The 18,189-nt window shown below is 39.3% G+C and overlaps 1 long non-coding RNA gene across 1 annotated transcript in view; it reads left to right on the top strand.

Annotated features, from left to right (window-relative positions):
* Window positions 1–18,189, top strand: part of LOC123386186 — a 116,354-nt gene that overhangs the window by 21,049 nt on the left and 77,116 nt on the right. The window contains exon 3 of the long non-coding RNA XR_006599930.1: window positions 4,562–4,654. This is a non-coding gene — a long non-coding RNA (uncharacterized LOC123386186). The remainder of the gene's footprint in view (window positions 1–4,561; window positions 4,655–18,189) is intronic.

Genomic DNA, 18,189 nt, shown 5'->3' with positions numbered 1-18,189 from the left:
ATTGTAGAAATTTTCCCTACCATTAAGGGTCATTCTTATATCCATTAGGGGTCATTGTTCTTATTGACTTCTTATACCTAACCTTGCCTAGCCCCTGGCCACTACTAATTTACCTTTCATCTCTGAGAATTGGCCTATTCTGAAGATTTCACATAAATGGGATTATCTACTATGTGGTCTTTTGATTTGGATTCTTTAGGGGTGTTTAAGGGGAAGGGTAATATCTAGTATGGCCGCTATTAGGACCAGTGGCCTAGATGGGTAGTACCATCCTTCTGGCAACTGTGTTTGGTTGAAGTTTGAGCAACTGACCCAACTGGACCAATCAGTGTTCTTTTTTAGTGTATTAACATTAGTGCACACAAAGGGAGAGAACCATTCACTTTCCCTGCGGTTGTTAAGTCTGCAAGATATGGATTTAGAGTTGTTGAAAACTTGTCCCTACTGAGGTGCACAGCATAGTGTAAGCCTCTAGGTCTGAATTTCCCAGGGTGAGAACCAAGAATTTCCCTTTTTATTTATTCTAACTTTTTGTGTTTAAAATTAAAAAAATAATGCTTATGTATATATGTGTATGCTTTAATAAAAAATACATAGCAGTTTTGAAAAAAAATGAAAAGAAAATTCTTTTAGATTTTTCCTACAGTGTCTCTGTGGTACCTGTATAAGTATATGAAACATTTATCTCATCATAAGAAGTATCATAACCTTCAAATTAATATTTTTCTTTTTCTTTTGTTTTGGAATTATTACCATTCCTTACTCACCTGAGAAATAATCCTCATGTGTCAAGTGCCAATTCCAGCATCAGGGCTTCTGTGAAGTTGGAAAAATTAACTGTCTTGCCCCCCCACCCTGCCGGTGCTCTTGTAGCACTTGTTATATTTCTATTAACTTTGTGGTTGGCATCGTTTATTGTTAAACCGCAATAGCCATCCTATCCTTCTTTCTTCTGACCAGAGCTCACTTCTATTAATTTTGGGTAAATCTGTGCATCAAGGGAATCTGATAGCCTCCCTATCCTCACAGGGAGAATCTTGATTGGTCCCAACTAATTGATCATTCATTCCCTGTTATTAAAAATTATGTTAGAGGGGGCGCCTGGGTGGCGCAGTCGGTTAAGCGTCCGACTTCAGCCAGGTCATGATCTCGCGGTCTGTGAGTTCGAGCCCCGCATCGGGCTCTGGGCTGATGGCTCAGAGCCTGGAGCCTGCTTCCGATTCTGTGTCTCCCTCTCTCTCTGCCCCTCCCCTGTTCATGCTCTGTCTCTCTCTGTCTCAAAAATAAATAAAAACATTAAAAAAAATAAAATAAAAATTATGTTAGAAATAAGCAGATGATCTAGCTATTGCTAACAAGAAATAAGGGGAGGTTTTCTCAAGGGCCTTTGGAAAAACTTTTTACACCTTGATTAAAAAAAGATGCCTTTGCTAATTTTGGATAGAGTTGTGAAGAGAAGTTATGCTTAGAGCAGCAGCAGCTCTTTCATAGCCATGAGGGGATGAGCCGGAAGAGACCACATACTCATGACGCCAGAGCAAAAAGATGGAAACCACATGGTCCTTGACGAAGCTCTCGTGCTGAAGAATTCGTCAACACTAGAATTCTTCACCAGTGGACTTCTCATTCTGTCAAGTACTATTTATGACACAAGAGTTCATGCACAGTTGTGCAGATTTTGCCCCGTTCCAGGGTACTGTGCTGCTCTCTGCTTACCACTCTGTGTACTCTAATATAATTGTTAGCGAACTCCATGAGGGGCAGGAACAATGGTGTGAATCAATCCATATTATTTGGCTGGCACATATGTGAATGATAGTAAATGCTTAGTGACCAAGGGAGATGGGAATTTTTACATCATCCAATTAGTGCCATCACAGGATACGCTGACAAGATGTCAAACCTCTGGATACTTGCAAATACCTGATTGGCTGATTGAATTTTTTGGTAACAAGTCATCTAACCGCAGGGTCAGCCTGCAAAAATTAGGGGCTCTTATCCGTTTATTCTCATATGTGGTGAGATGCTGAACTTTCATACGGATGAAGGATGGCTGTTTAACACGCTGTTATCCTAACTCTCAGGGAATTTCCTCCAAGGGAGTGTAAGGCAGCCAAAAGTTCTCCGGGACATCTTTCTTTATTCCAGATGTTAAGGATATGACAAGATGCGTTCTAGTGTGTTATTGAAGGCACAGACCCTAGAGAGAATTCAAAAAAAGGAAATTGGTAGCTAAAATCAAAGTTCCTTCATGGGATCAGAGGCATCTGACACATATTTAGGTGTCGGAATAACTGCTGACTTTTTTCTCTTCTATTACCCTTCTAGCATTTTCTCTCCAGACACCTACTCTTCAAATTGAGTTATGCATACCTGGAAAATAAGAGGGTTAATCAAAAAAGCTTAAAAGAGAATGGAAAGCATTCTCATCTTTCTTAATTGGCTTATCACACTTTCTCAGTCCTCAAGGCGTTTTGATTTAAAATTCTAGGTTAGACATATTTGAAGATAGAAAGTCATTTTTATCGCATTCCAAATCAAATGTGTGTATAGCTTTAAACCTACTAGATTATCATATTGCCTTTCCTCTAAGAATTTCTATTTTGATAACTTAGATTCAACCTTTCAACATTTTTGAGTTGAAAGCAGGAAGGAGTGTAGGATGCTGTCACTATGAGGGCATTTTTTGTTGCAAGTGGTACTCCCCCAAGTCAAAATTATTTAAGCAAAATGACAATTATTAGCTCATAGATATAAGTACTACAGGGGGAAGGCTAGCTTCAGTTATGACTTTATCCTGGGCTCAAGCAGTGTCCCTAAGCTCTCTCCATTATAGCCACCCAGTTCCCAGGGTTCTCATAATAGCAAAATGGCTATAACTATTCCAGTTCCCACTTACCCTCAAGTTCACATCTAGTGAACAAGAGAAACTGCCTCTCTCCAAAGAATCCCTGCCAAAATTTCACTGTATCTCATTGGTCTGTTAGGTTCATAGCTTATACCTAAATCAATCACTTATGATTATGGACATAAAGGGCATCGATTTGCTTACATCATTTATGCCACATTGAGCTAAAGGGAGAGTGAAGCATATGTCCTGAGGTTGGGGCGGGGAAAATTACCAAATTCAAATTTGGAACTTATGCAAATTAAGCACAAATGGATTTGGGGAAAAGATTAATGTTCACCCGGGATGCAGTCTAGTTCCTTTATTTAAATACATGAGATTACTTGAAGGTTTAACAAACAAAATGAGGCCCAGAATCTACTACCTAGCCCAATGCATAGTATATGTTAGCTGGCTCAGTAAATGTTGGTTGAATGAATGAATAAGTGAACAAATGAGTTACTAAGAAATGTGTCACACCCCAACCCATGTGTCCTCCAAACTCCAGAGAAGGTAGCAAGTTCTGTGTAGGTGCCCTTTGAAGTTCCCCTCTATCATACATTGTTAAGATGAACACCAAGCACCTTCATCCCCTTCAACAGATGGTCAAGAGAAGAGCCCAGGAGCACCTTGTTCCCTGGATGTTTCACCCACACTAGTGAGGGCTAATTTTCAAGGACCTCCTGTGCCAACCGTGTGGAGCAAATTACACTTAGAGTTTTATTCTTGGTCTTTGGGACCCTAGCCAGAACCCAGGTAGAACATTCTATCAGCATGGTGTTGGGACATCCATCAGCTCCTGCACTAGGTCGTCAGAGCTACTGGTTCTCGGGGCCTCAGACTTAGTTTGAATTATACCAGCAACTTTCCTGGGTTTCCAGCTTGCACATTGCACACTGTGGTACTTCTCTGCCTCCCTTCACTAGGTAAACCCACTCTTGTAATCAGTCTCCTCTCACATATACAGTTGACCTTTGAACTGAACAGGTTCACTTTTACACAGATTTTTTTTTTCTATACAGTGCAGTAAATGTGTTTTATCTTCCTCGTGATTGTTTATTTATTGACAGAGAGAGCGCATGCAGGGGAGGAGCAGAGGAAGAGAGAGAACCTTAGGTAGGCTCAGCGCTGTCTGTACAGAGCTGACCCAGGGAGGCTCAATCTTATCACTGTGAGATCATGACCTGAACTGAAATCAAGAGTCAGGCACTTAACTAACTAAGCCACCCAGATGCAACCTCCTTATGATTTTTTTTTAATGCTCTCTTTTCTCTACCCTACTTTATTTTTTCCTTTTATTTAAAAAAATATTTTTTTTAATGTTTATTTATTTTTGAGAGACACAGTGACAGAGTGAGAGCAGGGGAGGGGCAGAGAGAGAGAGAGACACAGAATCCAAAGCAGGCTCCAGGCTCTGGGCTATCAGCACAGGAACGTTGCAATAACAAAGGAACGTTGCAATAACGTTGCAAGGAACGTTGCAATAACAAACTTCCCATCTGATAGGTGAAAAGGCATCTCAGAGTTTCTCCAATTGTGTTTCGTAGATTATTAATGAAGTGGGATTTTAAAGGGCATTTTGCGAAATGGTCCATGCATGCGGTTATGCAGAGATGCATACAGACCTCAGGGCTGTGTGGTGGCAGCGTGATGTGGTTCTCTCTTTGCCCGCAGCCTGGCATGGAGGAGGAGCGGCTGGGAGTTGTAGCCGGAAGCCAGAGCACATGTGTTGCAGCTGAATCAATCAGGAAGTGATCGCGATCGATGGTGAGTTCACGGGACTGCTTTCCCCGGTTGCTGGCGTGTGTTTCCACCCAAACCGTACAAACGTCTCTCTTTTTGTGTTACTATCTTGTGCCAAATGTGCCATACCGTGCTTCACAGATTATTTATTTCTCACTTAAAAAAAAAAAGTTGCCAGATTCAGGTTGCTTTCAAAACAAAAAATATGAGAACCAAAAAATTTAAACTGTTTGCTGATGGTTGAAAGAAGGAAAGAAAAACATACTGAGAGGCCAAAGCACAGCGGGCTTCCCTGATGGTCTGTCATAAACTAGGTAAGATAAATAAATGCAATGAGGCAAAGTCCTGGGTTTCATACATACAGCTAATTCCATGAAAAAAAAAATGTGCTAGCATCTTGATACTCAAATCGTAGAGACCAGGAAACTACATATGGATTTGGGTTTTATCTACATATGTAGTTAGCAAAGCGCTTGGCTCCCCTGACCCGGATTAGGTAACATAAAGAGGGTGAATACAAAGCCTTTCCTTTGGCTTTGTTTGTACGGACAAAGGGGATGGAAAACTTGGCCAAGGCTGTTCTATTCAACTGTGTGGATAAATTGCCTGAAATATAAGATCAAAGCTCCCAGCATGACAGTGATATATATACTTTGCCTTTTGGCAACCCCCAGTTTGCATTATTGGTACTGATTCATGCACAGATAGCATTCGTGTGACTCCTTAATTTGACTTTACTCAGAAAAAAAGGTAACAGAAAAGTGTGTACAATGGTGGTTAATCTTGTGGGCGTGAGTAGTGACTATAAGGGGGGTTTCTAGAGTGCGTATAATGTTCTATTTCCAGAACGGAGTGCCTGTTGTATGTATATATTCAGTTTGTGAACCTGTGCACTTAAGCACTTGGGATATATGCACATTCCTGAACTTGTATCATAACTAAGTTAAATATATTTTAAAAAGAAGGGTGTATGGCACTGGTAGGAGATTAAGTTTGAGAACCTTCTTAAGCTGTGGCAACATCTCTAAAAATTAGAAGTTTTTGTAGAGAGTTGTTGCATCAATTCCAGAGGTTACAAAATTGTGGTCTGTATGCCATCTTCAAACTCAAAGATGTTTGGCCCATGGGTTTAAACAAAAAGTAAATTTATTGTGATCCATTGGAAATGGAGGTGATTTACACCAAACTCTAGATCGCAGGTTTCCTTTGGAATGTTAGCAGCCCTCGTAGGCCTGGCTTACACTGCCACATGACAGCAATCTGCTGAACAAAAGAAAAGCTGCCTCCTGACGCCAGAGATTTCTACTTGTCCACGGTCTCCAGCATCCCCTGTGGTCTCTCTGACAAAATTTGTGACCTCTTTTTTGCCTATCAGTCAATCCACTTGACTATACAATTACTGATATTATAATGGGGATATTGTAATGCTTCCATACAGATTGCCATGTATTGTTGTACATTACAATTGTATTGTATTGTGGAATATTGTAATGTGGTTCATACAGATTCAGGTACTAGTAGCTTTTTGATGTGGGGTGAGATTTTGTTCACAAAGAACACAGTGAGGTATGAATTTGGTCATTAAATGGTTAACCACATCAAGGGAGATAGTGTGAGTGGAGAATCTGAGTCTCTAGATCCTAATTTATGCTTCGGGGATACAGATAAGGCCTTCATCCCAGCTCACTGTCCATATGTTCTGAAAACCACTAGGTACTGCTTTTGAACTAAAGTCATAGGAACGGATTCCAAATGAACCCAATGCATATGTTTGGAACAGTCATAAAAATAGATTTTCAGGTTGCAGCTGTGGTCCCCTTATTAATCACATCTCCAGTCGTGGAGATGTGAGCCTCACTTAAAAATGAAGTGAGGCAAGGCTTGGAGTTGCTGTGTTTTGTGCTGGAGCCATCCCGAGCTGTCTGCCCACGCAGATGACGTACAAGAGGCAAACTGAGCTGAGCTAACTGTGGAAAGAGTCTCAGTGAAACCAGCTGCAGACCGTGGGAAGCAGGGAACCCAGGGATGCAACCTGAAAATGCTCAAGGATCCGGCCTGTCAGCAACACGAGAAAAGCGGTTACAACTCTGGGGTGTGAGGATGGCCACACACATGTCGGCCATCAGTGTTCTTGCCACAGCTGTTTCCCAAACAGGGTTTCCAGCTGATGTGTGAACAGGTCCCAGTCGCTGTCTCTTTGCAGAGAGGGTGAGTGTTAGAATTCAGCAGATGCCTGCAGATGTGACTGAAAAGATTCTCAAGATCTGCAAGTCCCAGGAATTGTCTTAGTTTGCTAGCTGTTTTAGAGCTGGTGACATTTTCACAAGGCCATCCTCATGGCATCAGTGTTCCTGGCCTATCTCGGTTTTGAAATACCATGGATTCTACAGGTATTTTTACTTTTGGAGCCCAGTAATAGTTTTTGTTCAAGATTGGGCCTTCTCTCAGTAGTTCTGGGGATTAAAAAATGGGAGTGGCCAATGATACACCAGAACAGAATTCCATTTAGTCATTTGTGCCCCTCGTCTGAAAGTCCTCACGGAGGGGAACAGAAAAGAGGCTTCATCTGAAGAAGACTCTTGTAACTGGAGGGGTTTGATAGTGACGTGCTGACACCTGACATTCCTTATGACGTTTAGACACCAATACACGGAGAACCAAGTCGCTTGGCTGTGGTCATAGGAGCAGTTAGCAGCAGAAAGGAGACTCGAACTCCAAACCTTGAGTTACATTGGGCTCCCTTTTACCACGTAAAGTAGAGAACCAGAATAACAATCTAAACACTTTGGTCAAAGGGTCATTTGGAGTATGCCCACAAGATGAAGGTATTTCTACAAGAAGTGAAGATTTCTATCTATAAAAATACAAATGTTTCCAAAGAGCTACATCCTTGGTGTCAAGTATGTCACAGCCATTACTTTTTTTCTCTCTATTTTCATGTCTGGGTTGAGTACCCATTCTTTGGATTAACCCAGCACCAAAAGGATCCTACCTCCACCCCCTATGACAGTAGTACTTCCTACCCTGTGTTGAAATGGTTCGTTTACTTGTCTGTGTCTCCACTAGGTTGTAAGTCCTGAGGATGTATAGCACACTGGTGTGCACAGCTGGGTTCAGGGGCTCACAAAAACCAGCTGTCAGGTTTTTGAAATTTTGCAAGCCAGTTCACAAGTTGGCAGCTGGAAATCAACCCTGGGCGATGTTTTAACATCATAGAAATTGTCAAATCGTACAAGTCAGGTCTCTCTCCACCTCCACGGAACCATTTTTCAGTTTTCACCAGCATCCCTCTGGTCGGAGACCTTGTTTGTCTCACCATCGTATCCTCAGTTGTGTCTGGTACACAGTAGGTACTCAGTAAACAGTAGAGAAATGAATGATGTGTAAATGAAAGGATGAATGAATAAAGTTGTCTCTCAGTTATTTTCCAGTCCTGATTTCTTTTTTTTTTTAATTTTTTAATGTTTATTTATTCTTGAGACAGAGACAGAGCGTGAACAGGGGAGGGGCAGAGAGAGAGGGAGACACAGAATCTGAAACAGGCTCCAGGCTCCAAGCTGTCAGCACAGAGCCCGACACGGGGCTAGAACCCACAAACTGTGAGATCATGACCTGAGCCGAAGTTGGATGCTTAACCAACTGAGCCACCCAGGCGCCCCTCCAGTCCTGATTTCTTATAATTCATTGAAAGCTAGAAGGAGCATTGCATAGGACTCTTAGCAAAGTTCGTGGGAGAAACTGGAAGTCCTTGGCTCTTGGGGACAAGTGCACCTAGGTTTAAATCCTCATTCTGTCATTAGTTATGAATTGCGTGCACATTATCTTTATTCTCTGAGCCTCTGAAGTTTTTATCCTGTTCTATAAAAAAGTATCATAATGCCACTTGTTGTGTTGTAATGAGAGTTAACGATGATGTTACCTAAGGCACCAGCACATAGACACGTGCTGTCACCTCCTGAGACTCATATCTCAAATACCATGTGCACTATCCTACAGTCCCAAGACATTTCCCAGCACACATCAGCCTTAGAATATGCAAAGCACCTATGATTATCCAAAATTATTTGTTTACTTACTTACTGTTAGTCTTTTGTCAAGACAGTAAGTTTCAGAGACCTCTCTGGTTTGTCGCTGTGTCTCCATTGCCTTGAGTGGTGCCTGACACACAGAGTAATCCTAAATAAATATTCCTTGAATGAATAAGTGAATAAACAAACAAATGAATAAATTATATTCTTGTTTATTAGGTGATTATCTACAGCAGGGGTCAGAGACTACAGCCACAGACCAAATCCAGACTGCCACCTGTTTTTGAAAAAGAAGTTTTATTGGAACATAAACATGGTCATTCACTGATGAATAGCTCTAGTGGCTTTTACACTAAAACAGCAAAGTTGATTAACTGCAGCCGAGATCATATGGCCTGTAAAGCCAACAAGATGTACTATCTGGCCATTTACAGTGAAAGAAAAAGGCAAAACTTTGCTGACCTCCCATCTATAAGATCATCTCTGAAAGGTACTACTTTAAGGCTCAGAAAATTGAAGAATTTTCTCAGCATCACTAAATAAATTGGTGGTGACATGGAGGGTAAATGGGTCTCAGGGTATTGCTGCATAATGTCTTAAGTAAAACATAAGAAGAGGAAGGTATCAACCATCTCCTTGCTCCAAGCAAAACACCTCAAAACTCCCAAACAGATGCATATCTGTACTGTTTCAGCATATCTCACTGGATATCTCTTTGAGTCTGGACGAAGATTATATTTTTCCATAGTTTTTTTTTTTTTTTTATGCTGGTACCAAAGGAAAATACGCAGAGTTTCCAAAAGAGAGGGTGAAGTTTGAGATGGCAACAACACTGCAAAAACATGCCGGCAGAGCTCCAAACTCTCATCATGACAGCAGTATCTAATTATTACACTATACTTTGAGAAACCTGATATTATGCAAACAAACTCCAGCTGCATTTTAGGACAGCACATACAATTTTTATAAAAAATTTAAAACCCTTTTTCTATGGAAAAAATAATCCTTCTCTTACAGTATTTAGAATTAACCAAAGATACAGTATAATAGAGTCTAATAACTTAATTGAGTACACATGTCGAAACACACTGAAATGCTCTTTGAGATAAAGAAAGAATTCTGTCCTTTGTGTGTGTGACACAGAGGGCGGTATTTTTCTGCTGCTTGCTCTTTGGTGGCAGCAGAGCGAGAATCTGTTCTACTGGAGTGGTGGCAGTGCTGTGGGTTCTGTGTTTCAGGGCAGCACTATATGATTTGAAAGTTGAGGAGTAAGGCGTTGGCCAGGTAACAAAAGGTAGAAGTGTGTTCCCAGCCATGGGGAAACGCTTGGCTGAGCCTGGAGCACAGGGAGCCTTGTGGAGGGAGGCCTATGACAATGGTTTGAAAGGAGACCAAGGCAGAGAGAGCTGACACCTGGAGAGCACTCACTGCGTACCAGGCACTGTTTTCAGTACCGTGCGTGTATTCACTCATCTAATGTCTACAACAAACCTATGAGGTCAGTGCTGTTATTATCCTTATTTTATAGGGCAGGAAAATTGAGACAAAAAATAATGAAAGAAAAAACCCCAAACAAACCTCGTCCAACAGCATACAGCTAATGAGTGGCAGAGATTGAATTTAAACCCAGGAATCTGGCTCAAGAAATTACATGCTCTGGGGTGCCTGGCTGGCTCAATCGGTTAAGCCTCTGACTTCGGCTCAGGTCATGATCTCACGGTTCGGGGTTCGAGCCCGCATAGGGCTCTGTGCTGACAGCTCAGAGCCTGGAGCCTGCTTCCAATTCTGTGTCTCCCTCTCTCTCTGGCCCTCCCCCACTCATGCTCTGTCTCTCACTGTCTCTCAAAAATAAATAAACATTAAAAACATTTTTTTAAAGAAACTACACTCTTCACCAAAGGGGCATGCAGAGGTTTGGTTACTGACGTCTTTGAGAGCTTCCTTGTATTTGGCTCTCAGAGGAATCTATAGAAAAATGAGTAGAATTAATGAGTAAATTTAGCAATACAACTGGATAAAGTTCAGTACACACAATTAATTGTATTTCTCTACAGCAGAGAAAATCAAATCAATGATAAAAGCTAAAAAAGTTACTCTTATCAAGGGCACTAAAGTTGCTTTCTCAGCTGTCAGAGAAAAACAGAGAGCTAAGAAAATGGTTGAAATACATCAGATCCTCACTGAGTCCATCCCAGATTTTCTCCACAACTGGGAGCAGGAGGGAGGTAAAGAGAATGGTTCTGAGGTGTGCCAAAAGCTGAAATTGTATTTAAAGGGTAGAGTACTCCCCCGTGACCCCCAAAGCTGGCAACCTGGTTATAGCGCAAAGTAAGATCTTCCCTAGCTCAGAAAATGGGTGGCTCAGCTCTAAAGCATAAAGAAATCTCCAGCATCTGCTAAGGACTAGATTCTAGGCCTTGCCGAATGGCAGATCTCACTCAGTCTCCTAGAACATTTGAATCACTGGTGAGCTGAATCTAATTACAGTGGCAATAAAGCTAGAGTCAATAAAACTACAGACTGGATTCCTCATTCCCCTCATACAGGGAGCCTCTTAGAAATGATGTGGCCTTTTCTAGGAATTAATATTACTTCTGTTTCCACTGTCTTTTAAAACAAATATTTAGGACATGTATAGAGCAATAAAATGCAATTCATGGTTAAAAGGGAAAAAAGACAATAGAATTAGACTCAGAAATAGATACAGTGTTGGCATTATCAAACTGGAACTTTAAAATAACTATGATACATATGTTAAAGGGTAAATTGATTTAAAAAATAGAGGACCAGACATATCCAGTAAGGGCTTAATATCTAAAATATGATAGATACCACTATACAATGGGTACAACTCAAGCCAGAAAAACCTGAATAATCCAATTTAAAAATGGGCAAAAGACATGAACAGACATTTCTCCAAAGAAGACATGCAGATGGGCCAGCAGACACATAAAAGGATTTGCAACATCACTCATTATCAGGGAAATGCAAATCAAAACCAAAATGAGTTGTCACCTCACACCTGTCAGAATGGCTAAAATTAAAAAACCATGAGGAATAACAGGTATTGATAAAGATATGGAGAAAAAAAAGAACCCTTGTGCACTATTGGTGCAAATGCAAACTGGTGCAGCCACTGTGGAAAACAGTATGGAGATTCCTTAAAAAATTAAAAATAGAGTTGCTATATTATGCTGGTAATTCCAGTACTAGGTATTTACCCAAAGAAAATGAAAACACTAATTTGGAAAGATATATGCACCTCTGTGTTTATTGCAGCATTATTTACAATACCCAAATTATGGAAGCAGCCCACATGTCCATCTGTAGATGAATGAATAAAGAAGACATAGTACCTATATATAAGGGAATATTACTTGGCCTTGAAAAATAATGGAATCTTGCCATTTGCATCCACATGGATGGAGCTAGAGGGTATAATGCTAAGTGAAATATGTCAGTCAGAGAAAGACAAATGCCAAATGATTGTACTCATGTGTAAATTAAAAAGCAAACAAATCAAATTACAAAAAGACCAAAAAACTAGACTTTTAGCTACAGAGAACAAACTGGTGGTTACCAGAGGGGAGGTTGATGGGGGATGGGTGAAATAGGGGGTGGAGATTAAGGAGTGTGCACTTGTGATGAGCACTGGGTGATATATGGAATGTTGAATCACTGCATTGTACACCTGAATCTAACATGACACTGTATGTTAATTATACTGGAACTAAAATTTAAAAAAAAATTACCCTCTAGAAAGAAATTTAGAGAAATAAAAGTTCCTTTTTATAAAAAATAGAGGACCAGAGTTATATACAATATTCATGAATTAGATGACTAAATATTATAAAGATGTAAATTCTCCCCAAATTGTTCTGTAGAGTCAATGTGATATCAAATCAAAATACTAGCAACTTTCTGATAAAACTTGGCAAGCTGACTTTGAAATGTGTATGGAAATTCAAGAGACCAACAGTAGCTAAGATACTTTTAAAGAAGATGGGTGGGAGAACTTGCCTTACCAGAAATCAAGACTTAGTGTTTTGTAATGATAACAGTGTGGCTTTGGCACCATAATACCAATAGTCTGATAGAAGAGAATCTACAAAAAGACCCACATATATGTGGACATATAGTTTATGGTGACAAAACCCTCATACACTGATAGCTGTGGTTTAGTTCAGCCTCTTAGTAAAACTGTTTAGCATTATCTAGTGAAGCTGAAGTTACATTGATTCTATAAAGTAGCAATTTCCCCTTAAAGGGTTTATTCTTAGCGTTGCCAGATTTAGCAGTATAAAAATATAGAATGCAAGTTAAATTAGTATTTCAGATAAAGGATAAATCTGTAGTATAGGTATGCGCCGTACAATCTTTGGGACATATTTATAATAAACAATTATTGTTTATCTGAAATTTTAATTTAACTAGATGCCCTGTATTTTATCTGGCAATCCTAAATATACTCGTCATTAATGTGTGCACAGATATACCAGGAGGTGTGGACAGGAATGTTCATAGCATTGTTTGTAATTACCAAAACCTGGAAATACTCCACTGTTACTCAGCAGTAGAATGGAAAAGTAAATTGTGGTTTGTTCACACAGTGGAATATTACACAACAATGAAAAGACATGAGTACTAATTAGACACAACAATGCAAATGAATCTTGTAAACATAATGTACAGCAAAAGAAATCAGAAACTATAAACATCCACTCTATGATTGCATTTACAAGTGATTCAACAAAAGCAGGTGAGGGAGAAAAACTGGTGTTCAGGAAGGTGTACTTAGGTGGTAAATTACAAAGAGATATTCATGAAAGTCTAGATGGTGGTTACTTTTACTGTATTTTTTCTTTTTTCTTTTTTTAATTTTATTTTTTAATTTCCATCCAAATTAGGTAGCATATAGTGCAACAATGATTTCAGGAATAGATTCCTTAGTGCCCCTTACCCATTTAGCCCATCCCCTTCCCACCACCCCTCCAGTAACCCTCAGTTTGTTCTCCATATTTATGACTCTCTTCTGTTTTGTCCCCCTCCCTGTTTTTATATTATTTTTGTTTCCCTTTCCTTAGGTTCATCTGTTTTGTCTCTTAAAGTCCTCATATGAGTGAAGTCATGTGATTTTTGTCTTTCTCTGACTGACTAATTTCACTTAGCATAATACCCTCCAGTTCCATCCACGTAGCTGCAAATGGCAAGATTTCATTCTTTTTGATCGCCAAGTAATATTCCATTGTATATGTGTGTGTACACACACACACACACACACACACACACACACACACCACATCTTCTTTACCCATTCATCCATTGATGGATATTTGGGCTCTTTCCATACTTTGGCTATTATTGATAGTGCTGTTATAAACATGGGGGTGCATGTGTCCCTTCGAAACAGCACACCTGTATCCCTTGGATAAATGCCTAGTAGTGCAATTGCTGGGTTGTAGGGTAGTTCTATTTAACTTTTTGAGGAGCTCCATACTGTTTTCCAGAGTGGCTGCACCAGTTTGCATTCCCACCAGCAGTACAAAAGAGATCCTCTTTCTCCGCATCCTCGCCAACATCTGTTGTTGCCTGAGTTACTCATTTTAGCCATTCTAACAGGTGTGAGGTGGTATCTCATTGTGGTTTTGATTTGTATTTCCCTGATGATGAGTGATGTTGAGCATTTTTTCATGTGTCAGTTGGCCTTCTGGATGTCTTCTTTGGAGAAGCCTCTATTCATGTCTTTTGCCCATTTCTTCACTGGATTATTGGTTTTTAGGGTGTTGAATTTGATAAGTTCTTTATAGATTTTGGATACTAACCCTTTATCTGATATGTCGTTTGTAAATATCTTCTCCCATTCTGTCAGTTGCCTTTTAGTTTTGCTGATTGTTTCCTTCACTGTGCAGAAGCTTTTTATTTTGATGAGGGCCCAGTCATTCATTTTTGCTTTTGTTTCCCTTGCCTCCAGAGACGTGGTGAGTAAAAAGTTGCTGCGGGCAAGATCAAAGAGGTTTTTGCCTGCTTTCTCCTCTATGATTTTGAGGGCTTCCTGTCTTACATTGAGGTCTTTAATCCATTTTGAGTTTATTTTTCTGCATGGTGTAAGAAAGTGGTCCAGGTTCATTCTTCTGCATGTCGCTGTCCAGTTTTCCCAGCACCACTTGCTGAAGAGACTGTCTTTATTCCATTGGATATTCTTTCCTGCATATCAAAGATTAGCTGGCTGTATCTTTGTGGGTCCGTTTCTGGGTTCTCTATTCTATTCCATCGATCTGATTGTCTGTTCTTGTGCCAGTACCATACTGCCTTGATGATTACAGCTTTGTAGTACAGCTTGAAGTCCGGGATTGTGATGCTTCCTGCTTTGGTTTTTTTTTTTTTTTTTCAAGATTGCTTTGGCTATTCGGGGTCTTTTCTGGTTCCATGCAAGTTTTAGGATTATTTGTTCTAGCTCTGTGAAGAATGCTGGTATTATTTTGATAGGGATTGCATTGAATATGTAAATTGCTTTGGGTAGTATCAACATTTTACCAAAATTTGTTCTTCCTATCCAGGAGCATGGAATCTTTTTCCACTTTTTGATGTTCTTCTTCAATTTCTTTCTTAAGCTTTCTATAGTTTTCAGTGTATAGATTTTTCTCATCTTTGGTTAGATTTATTCCTAGGTATTTTTTGGGTTTTGGTGCAACTGTAAATTGGATCGATTCCTTGATTTCTCTTTCTGCTGCTTCATTGTTGCTGTATAGGAATGCAACCGATTTCTGTGTATTGATTTTATATCCTGCAACATTGCTGAATTCATGATTCAGTTCTAGCAGTTTTTTGGTGGAATCTTTAGGGTTTTCCATAAAGAGTATCATGTATCTGTGGAGAGTGAAAGTTTGACCTCCTCCTGGCCGATTTGGATGCCTTTTATTTCTTTGTGTTGTCTGATTGCAGAGACTAAGACTTCCAATACTATGTTGAATAACAGTGGCGAGAGTGGACATCCCTGTCTTGTTCCTGACCTTAGGGGGAAAGCTCTCAGTTTTTCCCCATTGAGGATGATATTAGCATTGGGTCGCTCATATATGGCTTTTATCATCTCGAGGTATGATCCTTCTATCCCTACTTTCTTGAGGGTTTTTATCAAGAAAGGATGCTGTATCTTGTCAAATGCTTTCTCTGCATCTATTGAGAGGATCATATGATTCTTGTGCTTTCTTTTGTTGATGTGATGAATCACACTAATTGTTTTGCGGATATTGAACCAGCCCTGCATCCCAGGTATAAATCCCACTTGATCATGGTGAATAATTTTTTTAATGTATTGTTGGATCTGGTTGGCTAATGTCTTGTTGAGGATTTTTTGCATCCATGTTCATCAGGGAAGTTGGTCTATAGTTCTCCTTTTTAGTGGGGTCTCTGTCTGGTTGTGGAATCAAGGTAATTCTGGCTTTATAGAAAGAGTTTGGAAGTTTTCCTTCCATTTCTATTTTTTTGGAACAGCTTCAAGAGGATAGGTGTTAACTCTTCCTTAAATGTTTGGTAGAATTCCCCTGGAAAGCCATCTGGCCCTGGACTCTTGTTTTTTGGGAGATTTTGACTACTGATTAGCTTTCCTTGCTGGTTATGGGTCTGTTCCAATTTTCTATTTCTTCTTGTTTCATTTTTGGTAGTGTATATGTTTCTAGGAATTTATCCATTTCTTCCAGATTGCCCACTTTATTGGCATATAATTGCTCATAATATTTTCTTATTATTGTTTTTATTTCTGCTGTGTTGGTTGTGATGTCTCCTCTTTCATTCTTTATTTTACTTATTTGGGTCCTTTCCTTTTTCTTTTTGATCAAACTGGCTAGTGGTTTATCAATTTTGTTAATTCTTTCAAAGAACCAGCTGCTGGTTTCATTGATCTGTTCCACTGGTTTTTGTTTGTTTGTTTGTTTTTTGGTCTTTGGTTTCGATAGCATTAATTTCTGCTCTAATATTTATTATTTCCTGTCTTCTGCTGGTTTTGGGTTTTTTTTTTTTTTTTTTTTTTTTTTTTTTTGCTGTTCTTTTTCCAGCTCTTTAAGGTGTAAGGTTAGGTTGTATCTGAGATCTTTCTTCCTTCTTTAGAAAGGCCTAGATTGCTATATACTTTCCTCTTATGACCGCCTTTGCTGTGCCCCAGAGTTTTTGGGGTTCTGGTGTTATCATTTCCATTGGCTTCCATATACTTTTTAATTTACTCTTTAACTGTTTGGTTAGCCCATTCATTCTTCAGTAGGATGTTCTTCAGTCTCCAAGTATTTGTTACCTTCCCAAATTTTTTCTTATAGTTGATTTGGAGTTTCATAGCATTGTGGTCTGAAAATATGCACGGTATGATCTCGATCTTTTTGTACTTACTTAGGGCTGATTTGTGTCCCAGTATGGTCTATTCTGGAGAACGTTCCATGTGCACTAGAGAAGAATGTATATTCTTCTGCTTTAGGATGAAATGTTCTGAATATATCTGTTAAGTCCATCTGGTCCAGTGTGTCATTCAAAGCCATTGTTTCCTTGTTGATTTTTTGATTAGATGATCTGTCCGTTGCTGTGAGTGGAGTGCTGAAGTCTCCTACTATTATGGTATTATTATCAATGACTTTCTTTACGTTTGTGATTAATTGATTTAAATATTTGGGTGCTTAACATTTGGGGAATAATTGTTTACAACTGTTAGGTCTTCTTGGTGGATAGACCTCTTGATTATGATATAATGCCCTTCTGCATCTCTTGATACAGTCTTTATTTTAAAGTCTAGATTTTCTGATATATGTATGGCTACCCCGGCTTTCTTTTGTTGACCATTAGCATGATAGATGGTCTCCATCCCCTTACTTTAAATCTAAAGTTTTCTTTAGGTCTAAAAGTGGGTCTCTTGTGAACAAGTGGATCTTGTTTTCTTATTCTCTGACCCTGTGTCTTTTGATTGGAACAATGAGTCCATTGACACTTAGAGTGAATACAGAAAGATATGAATTTATTGCCATTATGTTGCTTGTAGAGTTGGAGTTTCTGGAGGTGTTCTCAGGTCCTTTCTAATCTTTATTGCTTTTGGTATTTGTTTATGTATTTGTTTATGTATTTATGTATGTATGTTGTATGTATGTATGTATGTATGTATGTATGTATTTATTTATTTATTTATTTATTTTTATTTTCATCTTTTCTCCCCTCAGAGTGTCCCCCTTAAAATTTCTTGCAGGGCTGGTTTAGTGGTCAGAAACTCCTTTAATTTTTGTTTGTCTGGGAAACTTTTTATATCTCCTTCTATTTTGAATGACAGCCTTGCTGGATAAAGAATTCTTGGCTGCATATTTTTCTGATTCAGCACATTGAATATATCCCGTCACTCCTTTCTGGCATGCCAGGTTTCTGTGGATAGGTCTTCTGCAAACCTGATCTGTCTTCCCTTGTAGGTTAGGGACTTTTTTTTCCCTTGCTGCTTTCATGATTCTCTCCTTGCCTGAGTATTTTGTGAATTTGACTATGATATGCCTTGTTGATGGTTGGTTTTTG

Source organism: Felis catus, chromosome A1, assembly GCF_018350175.1.
Source record: "Felis catus isolate Fca126 chromosome A1, F.catus_Fca126_mat1.0, whole genome shotgun sequence".
In the NCBI taxonomy this organism is placed as follows: Eukaryota; Metazoa; Chordata; class Mammalia; order Carnivora; family Felidae; genus Felis; species Felis catus.
This window is presented reverse-complemented; position numbering and strand designations above follow the sequence as displayed.